The 19,046-nt window shown below is 40.6% G+C and overlaps 1 long non-coding RNA gene across 5 annotated transcripts in view; it reads right to left on the bottom strand.

The window, feature by feature from the left end:
- The window catches only part of LOC127097241 (uncharacterized), a 51,006-nt gene extending 32,184 nt beyond the window's left edge, over positions 1 to 18,822 (bottom strand). Inside the window, exons 1-5 of one of the 5 annotated variants that reach the window (XR_007792963.1) lie at positions 18,441 to 18,822; positions 17,362 to 17,613; positions 17,129 to 17,293; positions 16,244 to 16,321; positions 15,528 to 15,840 (exon numbers count right to left, since the gene is read on the bottom strand). This is a non-coding gene — a long non-coding RNA (uncharacterized LOC127097241). Of the gene's footprint in view, positions 1 to 15,527; positions 15,841 to 16,243; positions 16,322 to 17,128; positions 17,640 to 18,440 lie in introns of those variants that run through there. The other 4 variants (XR_007792966.1, XR_007792962.1, XR_007792965.1 and 1 more) reach the window with 4 other exon arrangements.
- Between the last annotated feature and the right edge of the window lie 224 nt (positions 18,823 to 19,046).

Below are 19,046 nucleotides of genomic sequence, written 5' to 3'. Positions count from 1 at the left end.
AAAAGAAATAAATAAAAAACAATGTTAAGTTGCTGGAAAAGAAAAATTAAGCAAAAGCGTGAAAAGAAAATTGGCAAAGCTTCGGCAAACGAGCGTGGAAAAACCGAGGAACCCCTTTTAGGTTTTAGAGATAGCTATTTATATTGGTGCTGGTAACTGCTTTCCGTTTCTCAAGTTCTTCAACGTGGCTAAATGCACGGCGTGGATGTAGGACACAAACTCCTCAACGTCTCTTCTTCAAGTCTTCTGAGGGCGTTACTTGCGCCAAAAAAATAGTGGAACGGTGTGACGCTCGTCACACCATGTGTGACGTCCGTCACAAGGCTGCTTTGCATGACGCTCGTCACGCACCCTGTGACGTCCGTCACAGGCACAGCATTGGTGACTTGTGCGCTTTGGGCTGGGCTTTGGCATTTGGTTCCTTTTCTCTCCTTTTTGCACCTCCTTTTCTTCCATTTTCACTTGTTCTTCAAAATAGACTACCTGAGACAAATAGGAAGAAAATACCACGTAATATCTCATAAAATGCAGTAAACCGAAATAAATAGTCATAGAATTTAATGGAATTAAGTCCTAAAATATGATATAATTTTGTGTTATCAATGCCATCGGTTCATATTAAATCCATTAAATCATATTATTTGTTCATTATTTGTTTCATTTTGATTCACAATCTTACAAAAATCATAACATCTTCATATTAAATCCAAAATTCATGAAAATTTTTCCATTGTGCTCTGCTTGATGTCTAGTATTTTATCATGATTTTTCCAGAATTTTTGCATGGTCGAATTTTGAATGGTATTAGGGTTTTGTTCATGTGTCATTATTTTGTACCCTTTGCCAAATCCTTTGTGAAATTGCGATGCATTATTCAATGGCCCTGAAATGTTTTGTGCTCAAACTAGACTCACTCATGTTTATTTTTATGTAAAGATCATGAATTTATCTTATGTGGTTTGAGAGTTGTGAATTTTTGAAGTAGGGTGTGACAACTTGTGTCACACCATGGATGTGCAAATTGCTGATTTTTGATGCCATGCTTCCTGACCTCCAATTGAGCTGAATTTTTTCATGAACCTACTCTTATATGTCTAGTTTACTTGTGATTTTTCTTGGAATTATTTGTGCCATTTTCCATTTGTTTGAGATTTTCTCCCCTGTTTGACCAAAATGTTGACCTTATGTGATGCATGTGCCCATTTGTTTTGTGAAATGCTCATACTTTATTATATGGACACATAATTTTACATGAGATAACTAGACATCCTAAGCTTTGCCATGGTTTTAGTCCCATTCATTTATCATATGCCATCTATGATTTATGATTTTTTCAAGTTGATGCATGTTTGGTTGACTTCTTTGAGCATGTTCAAAATTGCTTTCCCTTTCTGATTTTCATTGACTGCCTTCCACTTGTCCAAATGAGATGAAATTTGACATGCTTACCATGCTTTGTGTTGTGATTGATCATAATTTATTTGGTGATTTTTGGAAATGTTTTAGTTTGCTTTTGATGCAAGTCTTGCTGTTGACTCCTATGAGCTTCTGTTTGCTATTCTTTGGCATGAATTGTTCATGAAATGATGATAGTGATTGATATGAATGTGAACCCAATTGGCATTGATTCTTGATTGTTTGAACATGATTTTGGATGCTTGCCCTTTGCTGTTTTGACTTTTTCATTCCTTTTTGACCCTAGGCTTGCCCTAGTGGTCCTGTTACTCACCTTTGAGTTCATGTTTTCAGGTTGACCAACAAATGACCAATGAGACCAATTCTTTTTGATTGAGCTTGCTTGAATATCATTGTTAACTTGTTTGTTTTGTAGGTGGCTTGGCTCACATGCTTTGAGCCTTGTGCTTTGCACATCCATTTGCTTCTGATTAACTGATTGATGTCTGTTTCTTTTTGCTTTGTTTGAAGTTGTATACTAATGTCTGCTTGACTATTTCAGGTGCTTTTAGTTGCTCAGTTCCTTGTGAACTTTTGCTTTGCTTTGCTTATTAAGCAATTTGCATTGAGGTATACCTTTCTATCTTCATGTAGTCTGGAAGACCTGGCCTGTTACTTGGCCAGGCAACTGTCTGAAGTCCTCCTTAAGAGGCAATGTTTGTGTATGTTTAATTTGTCCTTGTACATAGTCAAAGACCTCCTAAGTGAAGAGGCAATTGGCAGAACCAAGGGATAAGCAACCTATCCCCTGCTATTCTGTGTGTCTTCTGCTTTGCTCACACCACTGTGTTGATGCATTGCAGATACAAACCCAAGATCTTGTACAATTGTACAGTTGAGTCAGTATCAAATGTGTAGAAGGGTTCCCACTTTCTGAACCCACACATTCTTGTCAAATGCTCTCCCTGGCCAGGGATAAGAGCAATGAGGCACACCCCTCATCTCCTTTCATCTGCTTCACCTTAGCCCCTCAATGGCAAGGTTAAGAGCAACATCTACCCAATTCCAGAGGTTTGTTTGTTGAGGTTGATGTGACCCCTCGACTAAAACCTAACCCATGTTTGAGCCCCCTTGTTGGTGTGTTTATTTCATGCTGTATGTGTTTGTGTGGTGTGATTGTATCCCCTAGGTTTGTTAGACTCCGCGTAGTCTCGTTTGCATGTCAATTAAGGTAGCACGGTTCCTTCGTATAGGACTTCCTTTTTTGCTTGAGCTTTCATAAAACACAAACAAACACCACCCCCTCTTAAGGATACGTCAACTCCTTCTACTTCAGGTGAGTAAGTCTCCAAAGGTCGAGCATCAGGTAGATTGTGCAGTGACGTTGTCCACTTAAAAAACACAAACCAACAAGGATAGTTTAGCCGAACTACGGCAACTCTGATTCTCATGTCCAGATGAGATACGTAGGCACGAGATGCGATGTCTTGTCGAGTTTGACTAACAACTAACACTAATTCTTTTCTCTCACCCTCGTTGTGATTGAGATCTCCCCTTTCTCTTGCCCTAGTTGCAATCGAGACCCTCCTTGCTTCCTGTGCAAGTTAGGTGTGTGTGTGGCTTGCTTCCTGTGCAAGTCATGTCTAGGATAGGTTGGCCCTTGTGCCAGTTAGCTAGAAACCTTAACTTAGGGTTGACTTTGCATGACAACATCTAGGCTCGAGTCGTAGTCTCCCTAGTGTTGTGTCTCCCTCTGTTATCTGGTTAGGCTAGTCCTTTTTCCCTGCGTAGAGGAACTACATCGCCCTGATCTTCATACCAGATGAAGTATGTAGGCAGGAGATTGAGCTGATCTCTCCGGGCGCCCTTTTTCTCTTTTGTGTGTGTTGTTTGACAGTTGCTAGGCTCGAGTGCCTGACTCCTTAGCAATTTGTTGTCTGTTTGTTTGAGTGTGTGCTTGACAGTTATAGGCTCGAGTCCCCGACTCCCTATTAACTTGTTGTGTTGTTGTGTGCTTGGAAGATGATGTAAGACCATCGAGTGGCATTCGGGTTCCAGTATGGGTTTGTTTGGTTCGGATGCTGATGTAAGTCCAGCAATTGGCATTCAGGCTCCATGTTTGCCTTTGCCTGTGTTTGTTTGCGTGCGTGTCAGCCGAGCTACGAATGCTCTGATTCTCCTTCGTCCAAGGAGATACGTATGCATAGGATGCGATATCCTAGCGAGCATGTGTCGTTTCCCCAGTCCGAACTACTTCGACTCTGATGTCTATGCCTGATAGACTAAGTAGGCCCAGGATACGATATCCTGCCGAGTCAGTTTCAGTCAGTTTCTTTTGTCTCTTTTCAGCCAGTGTGTGTGAGTTTGAGCAGTGTTTAGCAACCATTTTTCCTTCCTATTGTGCGTGGATCCCGTAGAGTACTACGGATGCGTAGGGGTGCTAATACCTTCCCTTCGCATAACCGACTCCCGAACCCATCCTCTTTGGTCGCGAGACCATGTCTTTCCCAGGTTTACTCTGAGCGTTTCCTTTCCCTCTTTTGGGATAAATAACGCACGGTGGCGGCTCTGTTGTTTCTTCTTTTCCCGCCGGTTTTTCGCGTAATGCGACACTATTGACGCTGTGGTGCATGCTTACGATGGTGCGAAGAGTGTTGTCCATGGTGAAGTAGTCCTCCCTATCAAGATAGGACCTCAAGTCTTCAACACTACCTTTCACGTAATGAACATTCGTCCTGCCTATTCCTGCTTGCTGGGACGCCCTTGGATTCATGGGGCAAGTGCTGTAGCTTCGTCTCTCCATCAAAAGCTGAGGTATCGAATAGAGGGCAAGATTGTCACTGTGTGTGGAGAAGAAGAGTATATGGTCAGTAGTGTGCATACCTTCAGATACGTCGAGATGGATGGTGAATTCGTTGAGACTCCTTCTCAGTCATTTGAAGTGGTTCCTCCGACTAGTCATGTCCTTAAGCCAACTTCCCGTGTGCCCAAGGTTATTCGTGCTCCTCCTGCTATGATTTCTCTGAAAGATGCTCAAGCCGTGGTTGAAGATGGTGGTAGTACTGGCTGGGGTCACCTGATCGATGTACCGTACAAGTCTGATAGGTCTGGCCTGGGGTTTAACTCTGAGAAGATAGTCAAAGATCAAATTAATGTTGTAGAAGATGCTGATAGCGATTGTGACTTGGATAGCTGGATTTTCCCAACAATTGGTGACGGACTCAATAATTGGAAGGCTGAAGACACTATCCCGATTTCCTTTAGTCAGGAGTAATTGTTATTGTCTATTTTAGGGTTGCAATTTTTTTAATTTTTACAATTGAACTTCTTAAAGCGTTGTGTCTATGCCCGGGGCACAATAGCTAATTTGTTAAGGGTTTTGTCATTTTCATAAGCATATTCACATTCAATAAATCAATGGACTTTTTGCATTCAAATATTGCGCTCTTTATCTTTCCTGTCATCTTCCAAACAAGCTATGTTTCTTACACACACTCACGTAACAAATTGCAGATCTATACCCACTCTGGATCTTGTTGATAATAGTTCCACTACTGTTCATTATGACTTTGAAAATCCGATCTACCAAGCCAAGGATGGAAGTGAGGAAGATTGTGAAGTACCTGGAGAACTTGCCAGACTGTTACTGCAAGAAGAAAGGACTATACAGCCGCACGAGGAGTCAGTTGAAACTGTAAATCTGGGTACCGAAGTGGACAAGAAAGAAGTTAAAATAGGAGCAGGCTTGGAAAACAGTGTCAAAGAAAGATTGATTCAGATGTTACATGACTATGTAGAGATTTTTGCTTGGTCTTATGAAGACATGCCAGGACTGGATACTGATATAGTAGTGCATCGTTTGCCGATGAAGGAAGATTGTCGTCCTGTTAAGCAAAAGGTTCGTCGCATGCGTCCTGAAATGTCCGAGAAAATCAAAGCCGAAGTTATGAAACAATTTAACGCCGGTTTCCTAGCCGTTACTTCTTATCCTCAATGGGTTGCTAATGTGGTACCGGTACCGAAGAAGGATGGTAAAGTGCGAATGTGCGTCGATTACAGAGATCTGAATAAAGCGAGTCCCAAAGATGACTTTCCACTCCCGCACATTGATGTTCTGGTAGACAACACCGCTCAACACAAGGTATTCTCCTTCATGGATGGATTCTCGGGTTATAACCAGATTAAGATGGCACCTGAAGACATGGAGAAAACTACGTTTGTGACGCAATGGGGCACTTTCTGTTACAAAGTAATGTCATTCGGTTTAAAGAACGTCGGGGCAACATACCAGCGTGCTATGGTGGTTTTGTTCCATGATATGATTCATCATGAAATAGAAGTATATGTGGATGACATGATAGCCAGATCTCATATTGAAGAAGAACATCTCGATCATTTATACAAACTGTTTGAGAGGTTGAAGAAATACAAGCTAAGATTGAACCCGAACAAATGCACCTTTGGAGTAAGATCCGGTAAACTCTTGGGCTTTATTGTCAGTAGTAAAGGAATTGAGGTTGACCCGGCTAAGGTGAGAGTTATTCAAGAAATGTCAGTTCCCCGTACAGATAAAGAAGTCAGAGGTTTCTTGGGACGCCTGAATTATATTGCCCGATTTATCTCCCATTTGACTGCTACCTGCAAACCCATCTTCAAATTACTGAGGAAAAATCAAGAGAGGATATGGAATGATGAATGTCAAGAAGCTTTTGACAAAATCAAGAAGTATCTCCAGGAACCTCCAATTCTGATACCACCAGTTGAAGGAAGACCTCTAATCATGTATTTGACCGTGTTGGAAAATTCAATGGGGTGCGTGTTGGGGCAACATGACGAGTCTGGTCGAAAAGAGCATGCCATATACTACCTTAGCAAAAAGTTTACTGACTGTGAAACAAGATACTCATTGCTCGAGAAAACTTGCTGTGCTTTGGCTTGGGCTGCTCGCCGACTAAGACAGTATATGTTGAATCATACCATTTTATTGATTTCTAAGATGGATCCTATCAAATATATATTTGAGAAACCTGCCCTCTCCGGAAGAATAGCAAGATGGCAGATGATTTTAACAGAGTATGATATCCAATACACTACTCAGAAAGCAATCAAAGGAAGCGTGTTAGCCGATCATTTGGCTCATCAAGCAGTTGATGATTACCAATCTATGAATTTTGAGTTCCCAGATGAGTATGTCATGCTTGTTACTGATTATGAAGAACCTGGACCGGATGAAGGACCCGAACTGGGATCCCGATGGACTATGGTTTTTGATGGATCTTCTAATGCATTGGGCAATGGTGTTGGTGTTGTAATCATTTCCCCCAAGGGTTGCCATACGCCTTTCACTTCTAGACTATGTTTTGATTGTACCAATAATATGGCTGAGTATGAAGCATGTATTTTGGGACTCAAGGCTGCTATAGACCTGAGAATCAAGTTTTTGAGTGTGTACGGAGACTCAGCATTAGTAATCAGTCAGATCAAAGGAGAATGGGACACTAAACATCCGAATCTCATCCCTTATCGAGAGCGGATGATGACATTAATCCCATACTTTGAAGAGATTACGTTCGAACATATTCCACGAGAAGAGAATCAGTTGGCAGACGCATTGGCTACCATGTCATCTATGTTCAGAGTCAGATGGGACGATGAAGCTCCCATGATCACCATTGAACGATTAGATGAACCAGCATATTGTTATGAACTTAATGCTGATGAAGTAGAAGAGAAACCTTGGTTTCACGAAGTAAAAAGATATTTAGAAACTCAGGAATACCCTGAAGGAGCATCCATCAACGACAGAAAATTTCTGAGGAAGTTCTCCGCTAAATTCTTTTTGAGTAATGAGGTATTATACAAACGTAATCATGATTCGACTTTGCTTCGCTGTATGGATAAAAAGGAAGCAGAAAAGATTATAGAAGACATGCATGACGGTATTTTTGGGACTCATTCTAGTGGACATACAATGGCCAAGAAGATTCTGAGATCAGGGTATTATTGGTCTACCATGGAAGCTGATTGCCACCATCATTCCAGAACTTGTCACAAGTGCCAGATCTATGCGGATAAAGTACATGTGCCTCCTGCTCCATTAAACGTGTTGACAGCTCCTTGGCCCTTTGCAATGTGGGGCATTGATATGATCGGAGAGATTAAACCTACTGCTTCTAATGGACATCGTTTCATCCTTGTTGCTATTGATTATTTTACAAAGTGGGTAGAGGCAGCCTCATTTGCTTCTGTCACCAAGAATGTGGTGGCACGGTTCATCAAGAATAGTCTTATTTGTCGATATGGCATCCCTGAAAGAGTTATCGCGGACAATGGCACCAATTTGAACAACAAGATGATTACTGGACTCTGCACGCAGTTCAAAATAAAACACCATAACTCTTCTCCGTACCGGCCAAAGATGAACGACGCCGTGGAGGCTGCTAATAAGAATATCAAAAAGATCATACAAAAGATGACAATAACGTACAAAAACTGGCATGAGATGTTACCATTTGCTCTTCACGGTTATCGCACTTCAGTGCGCACTTCGACAGGGGCAACGCCTTTCTCTTTAGTCTACGGAATGGAAGCCGTCTTACCAGTGGAAGTTTAGATTCCCTCTCTAAGAATCATGAAAGAGGCAGATTTAGACGAGGATGAATGGATTCAGACTCGACTCGATCAGATAAATTTGATTGATGAAAAGAGACTTGCGGCTGTCTGTCATGGGCAGATATATCAGAAGCGCATGACCCAGGCATTTAACAAAAAGGTCAAGAGACAGGTGTATCAAATTGGCGACTTGGTGATCAAGCGTATCATTCTACCACAAGGTGATCCCAGAGGCAAATAGACTCCCACATACGAAGGGCCATTTGTAGTTAAGAAGGTATTCTCTGGTGGAGCCATGATACTTGCTACAATGGATGGCGAAGACTTCCCACATCCCGTGAACGCGGACGTAGTTAAAAAATACTACGCATAAAAGAGACCCGCTAGGTCGACGTATCTAGGAAAAAGTAAGGGCATCCCGGCGAACCAAAAGGGTTCGGGCAAAAATTAGGGATAAACATATAAAAATGTACACCCGGCAAGTCGAAAACCTGAAAAGGCGGCTTGGGCAAAAAAGGGTATCCTGGTGGACTGAAAACCTGAAAAGGCGGTCCAGGCAAAAAATAGGGATTAAAGCGTACGACTATGTCCCGTTCGCAGTCAGCTTCACCCAAGTTCAAGGGACTGAACAAGCCAATCACTTCTATCCGACAGCAGGAGATGAGAGGCTTGAAGACATAATGACAGTAGTGGAATTAAAATCGATGGGACTTTTTCTGCATAGCTTTCTCTTTGTTTTCTTGACAATTTCCTCTTACTAGGATTTCTGCCTCCCTGTACACAAATTGCCTGTTTATAGGCCCTATTTCAAAATCGATACAATTTTACTTCCAAAGAAATGCTTTTGTTTTACTTCCTCTGTTTTGTTTGCGTAAACGTCCATTGATTTAGTTTGAATTAATATATGCATTTGAACATGATTGATGTTTACCGAAAATACATGCATAAAATAGCAACAACAATCACTAAAAGAATTTAGGGTCGAGGATAAGGTCTAACCATGCTTTCCAACGAGTCCGGTTACAAATCCTCTCCCCAGCAAAAACCAGTTATTCCCCAGAAGAAATGGGCATCACTAGACAGACTGGTCATCTCTTCTATCCCGAGCCAGGCTCTGTTGAATATTTCTATCATCAGACCGAAATCAAGTATCCCCAGCTAAGAAAGGGCCATCAATACAAATATCTCCAACCAGAATATTGGGGTTTATTTTCCCCTGGCAAAATTTTCAGACGCATAATTCATTCATTACATCATTTCACATCATATGCATGCATACAATGTTCGCAGTTATTTTCGAAAGCATAAAACATCTCATGCATCATGACATGGCATAAAGCTAACTTTATTTTTCAGGTTAATAAAGGTTCATTCAGACAGACACCCTCAGCGGTTACATTCGAGATTCAGATACATCTTTCAGATATAATCCATGTGAATATTCATTCTGGCAAGCATTCTGATATCCTCCTAATGATGGCATCTTTAAGCCCATCCCAGACATTTATTGCAAATACAACATATACAAATGTTATCAGATATAGCCTAACGTACGGTTCATTCTGATTCAGCTCAACATATGATTCCTTCAATTATTCCAATACGGTCTAGCGTACGACCCAGTTGGATCTTCAAATCCTCAAATACTACCTAGCGTACGGTACATTCCGAGGTGTAGTCTAGCGTACGACTACTTTCTTCTTCAGATACAGCCTAACGTACGGCTCATTCTGCAACTCCAATACGGTCTAGCGTACGACCCATTTGGATCTTCAAATCCTCAGATACTACCTAGCGTACGGTACATTCCGAGGTGTAGTCTAGCGTACAACTACTTTCTTTTTCAGATACAGCCTAACGTACGGCTCATTCTGCAACTCAGATACGATCTAACATACGATCCATTCTGATCTTCAAATCCTCAAATACTACCTAGCGTACGGTACATTCCGAGGTGTAGTCTAGCGCACGACTACTTTCTTCGTCAGATACAGCCTAACGTACGGCTCATTCTGCAACTCAGATACGATCTAGCGTACGATCCATTCTGATTCTTACTTCGTCAGATACAGCCTAACGTACGGCTAATTCTGCAACTCGGATACGGTCTAGCGTACGATCCAGTCCGATTCTTATTTCGTCAGATACGGCCTAACGGACGGCTTATTCTGCAACTCAGATACGATCTAGCGTATGATCCATTCTGATCTTTCATCCCCAGTGAAGTCACCCGCCTAATGGACAACTCATTCTGCTATTCAGATACGAGCTAGCGAATGGTCCATTCTGATCCTTTATCTCCAGCAGGGTATGATCCATTCGGATCCTTATCTCATCAGGTTCAGCTTACCCTAATATCACCTAATGTATGGCTCACCATACGGTCTAGCGTACGACCTGGTGTGGCACCCATGTCTTCGAATAGGTATGATGTACGACGCCCTCTGAAGCTCTCATCATCAAACTTCCTGGATGGCATCTTTAAGCCCATCTCCGTCAAGACTAATTAACAAGTGCAAATTTTTGGGGCATTCTAAGTGTTCAATAATCTTCCACCTCCAGACCACGAATGGCGTACATACCATTCTAACTCTCTCGGTTCAAGAACATTGAACAGGGGCAGCTGTCATACCCCAAAATTTTCCCGTTAATCTTGCAAGACATTTTTCAAGGCACTCCAATTCATTTTTCAAGACATTGGTCTTACAGGAACAAAGACCCAGCACACAGGTGGCCCAAATCCAGAAAATGGCTTAAAATGGCTTGTTCGCTAGGCGAGCAAAATCCTTCGCCTAGCGAACCCTTCGCTACACCACTCGCCTAGCGAAGCTTGCGGATACCAGAAATTTTGGGCTTCATTCTGAGCCCATTAGGTCACACAAAAAGCATTATAAATACCAGAACTTCAGTCAGAAAGAGGGGACGAAGGAGGAAAGGGGAGAAACAAAAACACCCACAGACAGCAAACCCTGGAGGCTAACCCAGAGAATTCAGAGCAACCCTAAAGGAAACCCTGAAGGAAACTCATTTGCACAAAGGTTACCTCCGCCCAACTCAATCTGACATCAACCCTAAGAGCGATCTGCCAATTCAAGGTTGCAATTCAATTGCAAACCGGTTTGCATTACTATTACTGCTTTATGTTCCTAATTCACATGTGATATCATAATTGAATTCATAAATATATTTGAGGTTTTGCATGTGGACTTAAGTATGCCTGGATATCTTGAACGTTTAACCATGTAATTTCTGTAACGGATGCCATAGGGTTTGGAGCTTGCTGAAATCGTACTGTTCTAAAATTCAAAACCCGCAGCCGTTCGCTAGCACATCGCTAAGCGAACATGTAGCGAGCGTTCGCTAGGCCTTTGCTAGGCGAGGCAGCAGCGAACATGACAGTCGCTGATTTTCCTGTTCCGATCTTTGCTCATCTGACATGTTTTATTATCACCATGCATTGTTTACCTGACATTATTACTGTTGTGATTCCTTTTGTTTGGTGCGATTCTCGATTGCACCCTGATTTGGTATTCTGACCTGTTTGCTGAATTTTGTAAGGGTTCACATACTCCCGGAAAAGGTAGCTTGCTAGGTATTCCACTTTATTTGTGGGATACCCTTGTGGAGATTCATCCTAATTACTTAATTGATTTTAATGTGGAGATTCATCCTAATTATCTAATTGATTATAATGTGGAGATTCATCCTAATTACCTAATTGATTGTAACATATTGCCTTTGAATATGTGATCTTGGACCTCTCTTTGTTGCCTTACAGTATTACGGTATTACGGTATTACGGTCATGTCCCGCGAATGTGGGGATACACTTAGCAAAGACCCTTCGGTTAAATCATCATGTCCCTATAAGATAAATCATAGTCCCTCAGCTGTTGCCTGCGAATATACGATTTTGTCCCTCGATGACCCTTCGTTGTAGTCTACGGTTAAATGATGATCGTCCCTTCGAATGCTAAGGTATCCTTACAAATGTTGCCTTCAATGACCAATCGATGAGCCTACGATGTCCCTTTTACATCCAAAGGATAAAACTACTTGCTTCTCAATAGTAAGGACAGTTTTACCCTCATAAGGATAGGAAAATCCCATAAAGACGTTGGGTAGGTATAACTCTTAAATGCTGACTCACAATTTTAAAATACTTTTCACACCTCACACTTTTCAAAACATCTATTAGAAAATCACCACTTGGTATACATTCGTACTAGAATCATTGCCAAGTTATATTTTTCTAAACCGCTTTCAAAATTAAACGAGATAAACACTTTGTATACATTCGTACAAGAATCATTACAAAGTTAAACTCTTTTTTTTTAAAACATTTTCTAAACAGTTCACAAACACTTTTTCGGACAAGAAAAATAACATAAGTGATCAAGAAATTAAGAGCCCATGGATAACCATGGATACAAAGGGTGCTAACACCTTCCCTTTGTATAATGTACCTCCCGAACCCAAAATCTAATTAAGGTCTTTCCTGTTCTTTTCCACCTTTCCTTCTTGGATAAAAGAAAAGTCGGTGGCGACTCTTGCTATCCGCGACATTTGCTTTCCAAAGCAAAAACACACAAAGTCAGTTCACCGTATGACACACAACCTGAATGTTTTCTTCTTATTTTCAAACAACTTTATTTTCTTTTTGAATTCAAACTCGAAACTCCCCCAATATACTATTTTACACATATTGCATAAATTTGTCTTGTTAAATAGAAATCCTTGTGGATTCGGTCTTATTTTATTATTGCGACATTATCGACACACTTGCTGAGAAGTCATCACAAATCCTCTAATTATTTCTTCATCTCACTCAGCTCTGAAGCATACATCTTATATCGAGTCATCGACACAAGACTAGTATCAGGTACTAAGTCTATAACAAACTCAACTTCACGCTTCGACGGTAAATCACTAATGTCATCTGGGAACACTTCAGGAAACTCACATACAATGGGTAGATCCATATTCATTCTCTCACTTCCCCCTCTCGAGGACACGAACACAATAAACACTTAAGCACTCTCTCTCTCTCTCTCTCAAGGACATCCTTACTTGTCTCGCGATCATGAAACTCTACTCCATACTCTCTTCGGATTTAAGAAACTTCACTAATTTATCAAAACAATTGATAAACACATGGTTGAACTCCAACCAATTCATTCCCAAAATAACGTCAAGTTGGCTTAAAGGCAAACAAATCAAGTCAATCCCAAAATCTCTACCAAAAATTGTCAACGAACAATTAAAACACACCAACAAAGTAGTCACTGATTATTAGCTAGGGTATTAATGACCATGCTACAACTCATAGCAAACACTTCCAGATTCAATCTTGACACACACTCAACATATATAAACGAATACATTGCACTTGTATCAATAATAGTAATCAAAGGAATACCATTAATAAAGCATGCACCTTGAATCAAGTTATCATATGCAATAGTCTATGCTTTAGACAACGCAAAAACTTTCCCTCCAGACTGAGCCTTCTTTGGTTTCTCACACTGAGTACTAATGTGACCTTACTCCTACATTCAGCAACTCGATGACCTGGTTTCCCACACTTGAAGCAATTCACAATCGTGCTCTTACACTCAGAAATACAATGTCCAAACTCACCACATTCGAAACATCTTATCGAAGTAGGAGTCCCTCCCCCACTTCACTTTTTCCCACCTATAGCCTTATGATCAACCTCATATATCCCTTTGTCAGCTGGAGCATTATATGGTTTCCCGTGACTTTGATCCTTCCATTTCTTCCCACTAGGACTCTTATAGTGAGCAATCGGGCCCTGTTGTCCTTATTATATATTTTCACTTATTTATCAGCACAGAAAACTGGCATATCTCTTGATAACCAATACCTTGCTTGATCTCGGGATGCAATTCTCTCTCGAGCTGATACACTTTGATTCCTCAGCAGTTGCACTATTATAATATGGACAAAACTTCACTAGTTCTTCAAACTTAGCAGCATACTCTGCAATTGTCGAATTTCCTTGTTTCAGCTCAAAGAACTCGATCTCTTTGTTGATGCACACATCCTCAGGAAATTACTTTTGTAGAAAATGAACTCTGAAAACAACCCAATTAATATCATTACCTACAACCTCCAGACTTTGTCGCGCATTACCCCACCATTCTTTGGCTTCCTCTGACAACATATGAGTATTGAGTTGCACTTTATAAACTTCAGGGCAAGCCATCATTCAAAAAATCTTCTCAATTTCTCTGAGCCATGCCTGAGCACCCTCTGGATCATATATACCCTTGAAGGTCGGCAGGTTGTTTCATGAAACTTCTCAATCCATAAAATGCATCGCCTTCCTGATTCTGCTGACCCTACAGCGCCTGAGTCATCGCCTCCAAAGCATCAGAAATTGCACGATCATTTCTTCCTACCATTACTCTGCCTGATTTTTTTGACCCTACAACTATTATAAGGAACATGCATATACATTGTTCATACATATGTCACATACAAGGGAACAAACGACATGACAAACCTGGCCAGATGGACTTGTTGTACCCCAAAATTTTCCCTCCCTTTTTGCTTTTCATATGACTTATGGCTTGAGACTCATTCATATTTCATTCATGTGCATCGTTCATTCATGATTAACACTTTCTAACATGCATCATAGATTCAGGGCTTATGGCTAATGAAAATCAGGATTTTGGCTTGAGGATTATAGTATTGCTCATCATGTGGAGAGAAACCCTAATTTCTGGATTCTTTGGGACCTTGACTCTAGTGGCCTACATCTTGATATTCATTTGTACATCCCAACCCTAATTCTTGACTTTGCTCCTATGGAACCTTGTGTTTGACCTTCTGTGTAATTAACCTGACTTCTGAACCCTAATTGTGGGTCCATGGTTTGAGGTGTTGCCTGTGGAGCTTTGGGCTTTGTTTGACACTCAAATCAGGGATAGTTGGTATTCAGGTGATTTGCTGGTTTGGCTTTCTAATATACGATTCATCAAAACCCTAGTCCCTGGCTTTAAGGTTTATGAACCATATGGTTTACATTGAGGTAGTGGAAACCCTAGTTCATAGCATTAATACACCAATTGAGTTGGCTTTTCACCTGGCTCAAGATTCTTGGTTAATACATAACTTTGAACTTTGACCTAGTAAATCCTAATGCATGGTGTTATGTGATTGATTCAAGTCATGTTTGCATTCATGTTTCATTGACCTCATGGTCTCATGATCCATTTGATCAGAGTCTTATTTCATTCCCACTTCATCCATTACTTTCGAGGTTCTATTAAAATGTCAAGATTCGTTCATGCTTTGATTTATAGTCTCATTGATACAAGTTAATTGTCCATTTGATCAAATCATTCCATGACCCATTAATTCCATTTCATTCATTCATTCAAACATGTTCTAGAGTGCATTGAAAGCATTTGTTTCAAGTTGATTTCACATTGAACTTGGAAAAAAATGACCATTTAAATTCAAATAAAATTCATTGTTTCATTCAGAACGTTTTTCACCGAGGCATTTCATTCATAAAATTCATTGATTACATTGTCCATACATGTTTCCATTGGAAAAATTACAAAGAAAATTACATATTTGCATAAGTTGACTTTTGGCCAAGTGTTGACTTTTTGGTCAACCAGTTGACCAAAGTCAACTAGCCTACTTTTTATCCCCTAAAACCCTAATGTACATTGCATCTCCATTATTACATGTGGTTCCATCATTAACTTGCTTCATATGTAAGAAACTTCATTTTGTGCCAAAGTCGGTTTTACGGTTATGCTTTAAAACTTTGCCATGCCTTGCGTTGCCTTGGCTTCATAAGTAACCATTACAACATATTAACATGAATCATACATGACCACATGACCATTCATAGCATTTCAAAACAATTTCAAGCATTCAAATGGCCACATTTAAAGCATGACATCAAACACATTTACCATTGCCAAAACCATACAAGTTATTCCAAGACAACCATAACATCAAAAATCACCCAATACAATTCCAGCAGCTTGTGGTCTAGTGCTTATTACAGCGACATCATTCATCACATCCACGCCAAATGTAGCATTCATAAACAACCATGTTCATAACAGTAGCACCAATATGCATCGATTAATAAATCAAGCATGGACATATCATAACACAATGCATCAGAACAACAATCCATGATAACATGCAAGCAATCATGGAAGAAATCATAGACCAATGCATACCTCAGGCCTGGTGTAGCAGGTCATTCAAGATTCTGCATCACATCCAATACATCTCTGCATCAACACCCCTTGTACCATCTATCATAACACCAACCAAATCAGAAGACTTAGCATACCAAAATCAAGCCATGGTTCATTCAAGTATGAGATCAAGCAAAGCATTAACTAGCATAGCAACACCCATTTTAACAATTCACCATAGTTAACCTCATCATTTAACTAATTAACTTTCCAATCTAACAAAAATTGAGTAACTAAACTGAATTGAACATCTCCCATAACAATCACCAATTCAAGCCTACCAAACTCAGAGTTACTAATCCTAACCATGGCCATGCTCAACAAGCCATTTACTAACCAAAACCGGTCTGGCAAGCTACCTATAATTTCCAAACAGAATCTGTAGACCTGAACTTGCTAATCAATCCAAAGCCTTTCATCTACCACAGTCTGCAACATCCACTACTCCAGATGAACCTTCACATTAGCATAACAATTGCATTGTTATGCACATATCATTAAAATTATAACCTGCTAAGTGCACGAGACATTGGCCACTAATGCTAATAATCAATTCATTACCTGTTGGAATCTAAAGCTAACATTAACCTTGCAAACAAGATGCACTCCATAAACCATAACAGTAATCCAAGCAACAAGTGAGCAATGCAATGCTGCTCTATTCAGGGTATCACGACACTAATCATAACAAGTCATCAAGCAGGCCATCCAAACATGATCAAGGCAAATAATAAACCAATAAATCACACAACATTCATGACACGAACACAATACCCCAACAAGCTAGCTAGACATTACATTCCACAAATAATGCATAGCCAACTCGACAAAAACAATGCACCTAAACTTTGGCTTTGAACTCACCATAATATGAGTAATCTCTACTCCAACCTTGCCTTGCAACAACATCTCATAATGCCAATTGAAGGTTACATCAGTCTACATACAACATTGTACCATCCATGATACTGTCTGCAACATATCATCATGATACAATGCCACATGTCTGTCCAAAATTCTGCAGCAGACCTACAAAACAGCAACAGGGAAATGGTTGGTATGTGCTCAGTTCATCATCATGTAGCAGCAACATATACCTTCATTATGGATAGCATTTTCTTCAGTACAAAAAACTACACATCATTGCCCTGTAGGCCTCAAAATACACGGCAGCATCATGGATAGACCATGCACCATGACAGACTTGCAAGTAGTGGCACTGTTACCATTTTGCCTTGCATCATCACCACCAAGAAGTCCAGCTGTTTTGTCTTCAATATTGCAGAAGCACACTTCACCGTCGAAGCCGTCAGTGAATCCATCTTCAGCTCATGAAATTGATAATGGATCTATAAAGGAAAGTCCAACAACACACCTAACATCACCAATAAACTTAGAACTTAATGGGAATAACATGAATTCACAACGAAACCAAGCTCTCATAACAGGCATAAGAACTGAGTTCCAAAAACCTCCAAGTGAAAAACCACCCTAACCAAACTAATAATTGAATGGCAATAGTTCACATTTCCATCTCAATCACATTTTCACTCGAATTTCTTTTCTCATTCCAACTCATCATTTAACAACTAATAACTTTACCCTGGCCAAATCAAGCAATAACTAACAATTCCCTTTAACTAATCCTTTCAATAATATAGAAAATAAAACAAACTTTCACAAAGTTGAGTAACCTAACTTACACTTCACAACCATTGGATTTCATCATGGTTCAACTAACTGGTTCAGTTGTTACTAACTAACTGAGTTAGGGATTCAACTCAGTGAGTGGAAACTAACTAACTCTGATCCTAGTCATCCCACCCTAGCCTAACTCCTAACCAGAATAACCAACTCCAAAGTTGATCTCTAAGCTCTCTCTACTCCAAACCTAGTCTCTATATAATTTACCCCTCACCCTCATCCAGAGGGATTGATTTTTTGGCTACCCGATTCACACTGAGCCTTTACAGTGTCCTCTCCAACATCACCACACGCTCATCACCATAACTATTAGAGCTTCAGCATCAGAAGCTCTAATCAGTTGAGCTTCAACCTCCATCACCTCACTCTTTGCTCATACAAACCACCTCAGCGCGACCTACAGACTACAGAAGGAGAAGAAGAAGAATTATTTGCATCCATAAGAAAGAAAAGAGTCAGAGCAAGAACTCACCGGGATTGCTTCTCTCTTCGTCGTCTCCGGCGAGTAGGTTGGTTTATTCATTGTTTCATATTGAACTGGTTACTGTAACATAGCTGGAGGTGATTGGAATCAGAGCCCCAATCCCTAGGGCTTCGATTCTAGGTAAGGAGACTTTAATTTAAGTCTTACTGCCTATGGTTCATGGAGAAGTTGCTCTGATTCGATTAATTAATGATGAGTATGGGGAATTTGAGCAAGGATTCGAATTCAGGGCGTACGTATGAGAAGTTTGGTATCTGGATTTGGTAGTTCAGGCTCCGCCACCGCCGGCAACGGATTCCGGGGCGACGGTGGAGGCTTGAGTTCAGGGAGGGAAATTTGAATTGATCTGAAATGTTTTACTAACGTGATTAACGTGTTCACCATTCTTGCGCACGTGACCTTGGGTGACTCACATCCTCATTTCCAGTTTGTTGGGATTTGGGCCTTTGGCCCAAGCTTCTTACTTCATGCACACTACCTGGAAATCCACACCCCTGGCTCCGTGGCTTAGACCAGTGTTGGGCCTTTTCTAAGGCCCAAGTGGATTCCTCTCTGTGCCCTCCGAATTCGGGCCTGCACCCCCAACTTCTATCC

Source organism: Lathyrus oleraceus, chromosome 6 (genome assembly GCF_024323335.1).
Source record: "Lathyrus oleraceus cultivar Zhongwan6 chromosome 6, CAAS_Psat_ZW6_1.0, whole genome shotgun sequence".
NCBI classification, from domain to species: domain Eukaryota; kingdom Viridiplantae; phylum Streptophyta; class Magnoliopsida; order Fabales; family Fabaceae; genus Lathyrus; species Lathyrus oleraceus.
The sequence above is the reverse complement of the archived record's forward strand: the minus strand, read 5'-3'. Positions and strand labels throughout refer to the sequence as shown.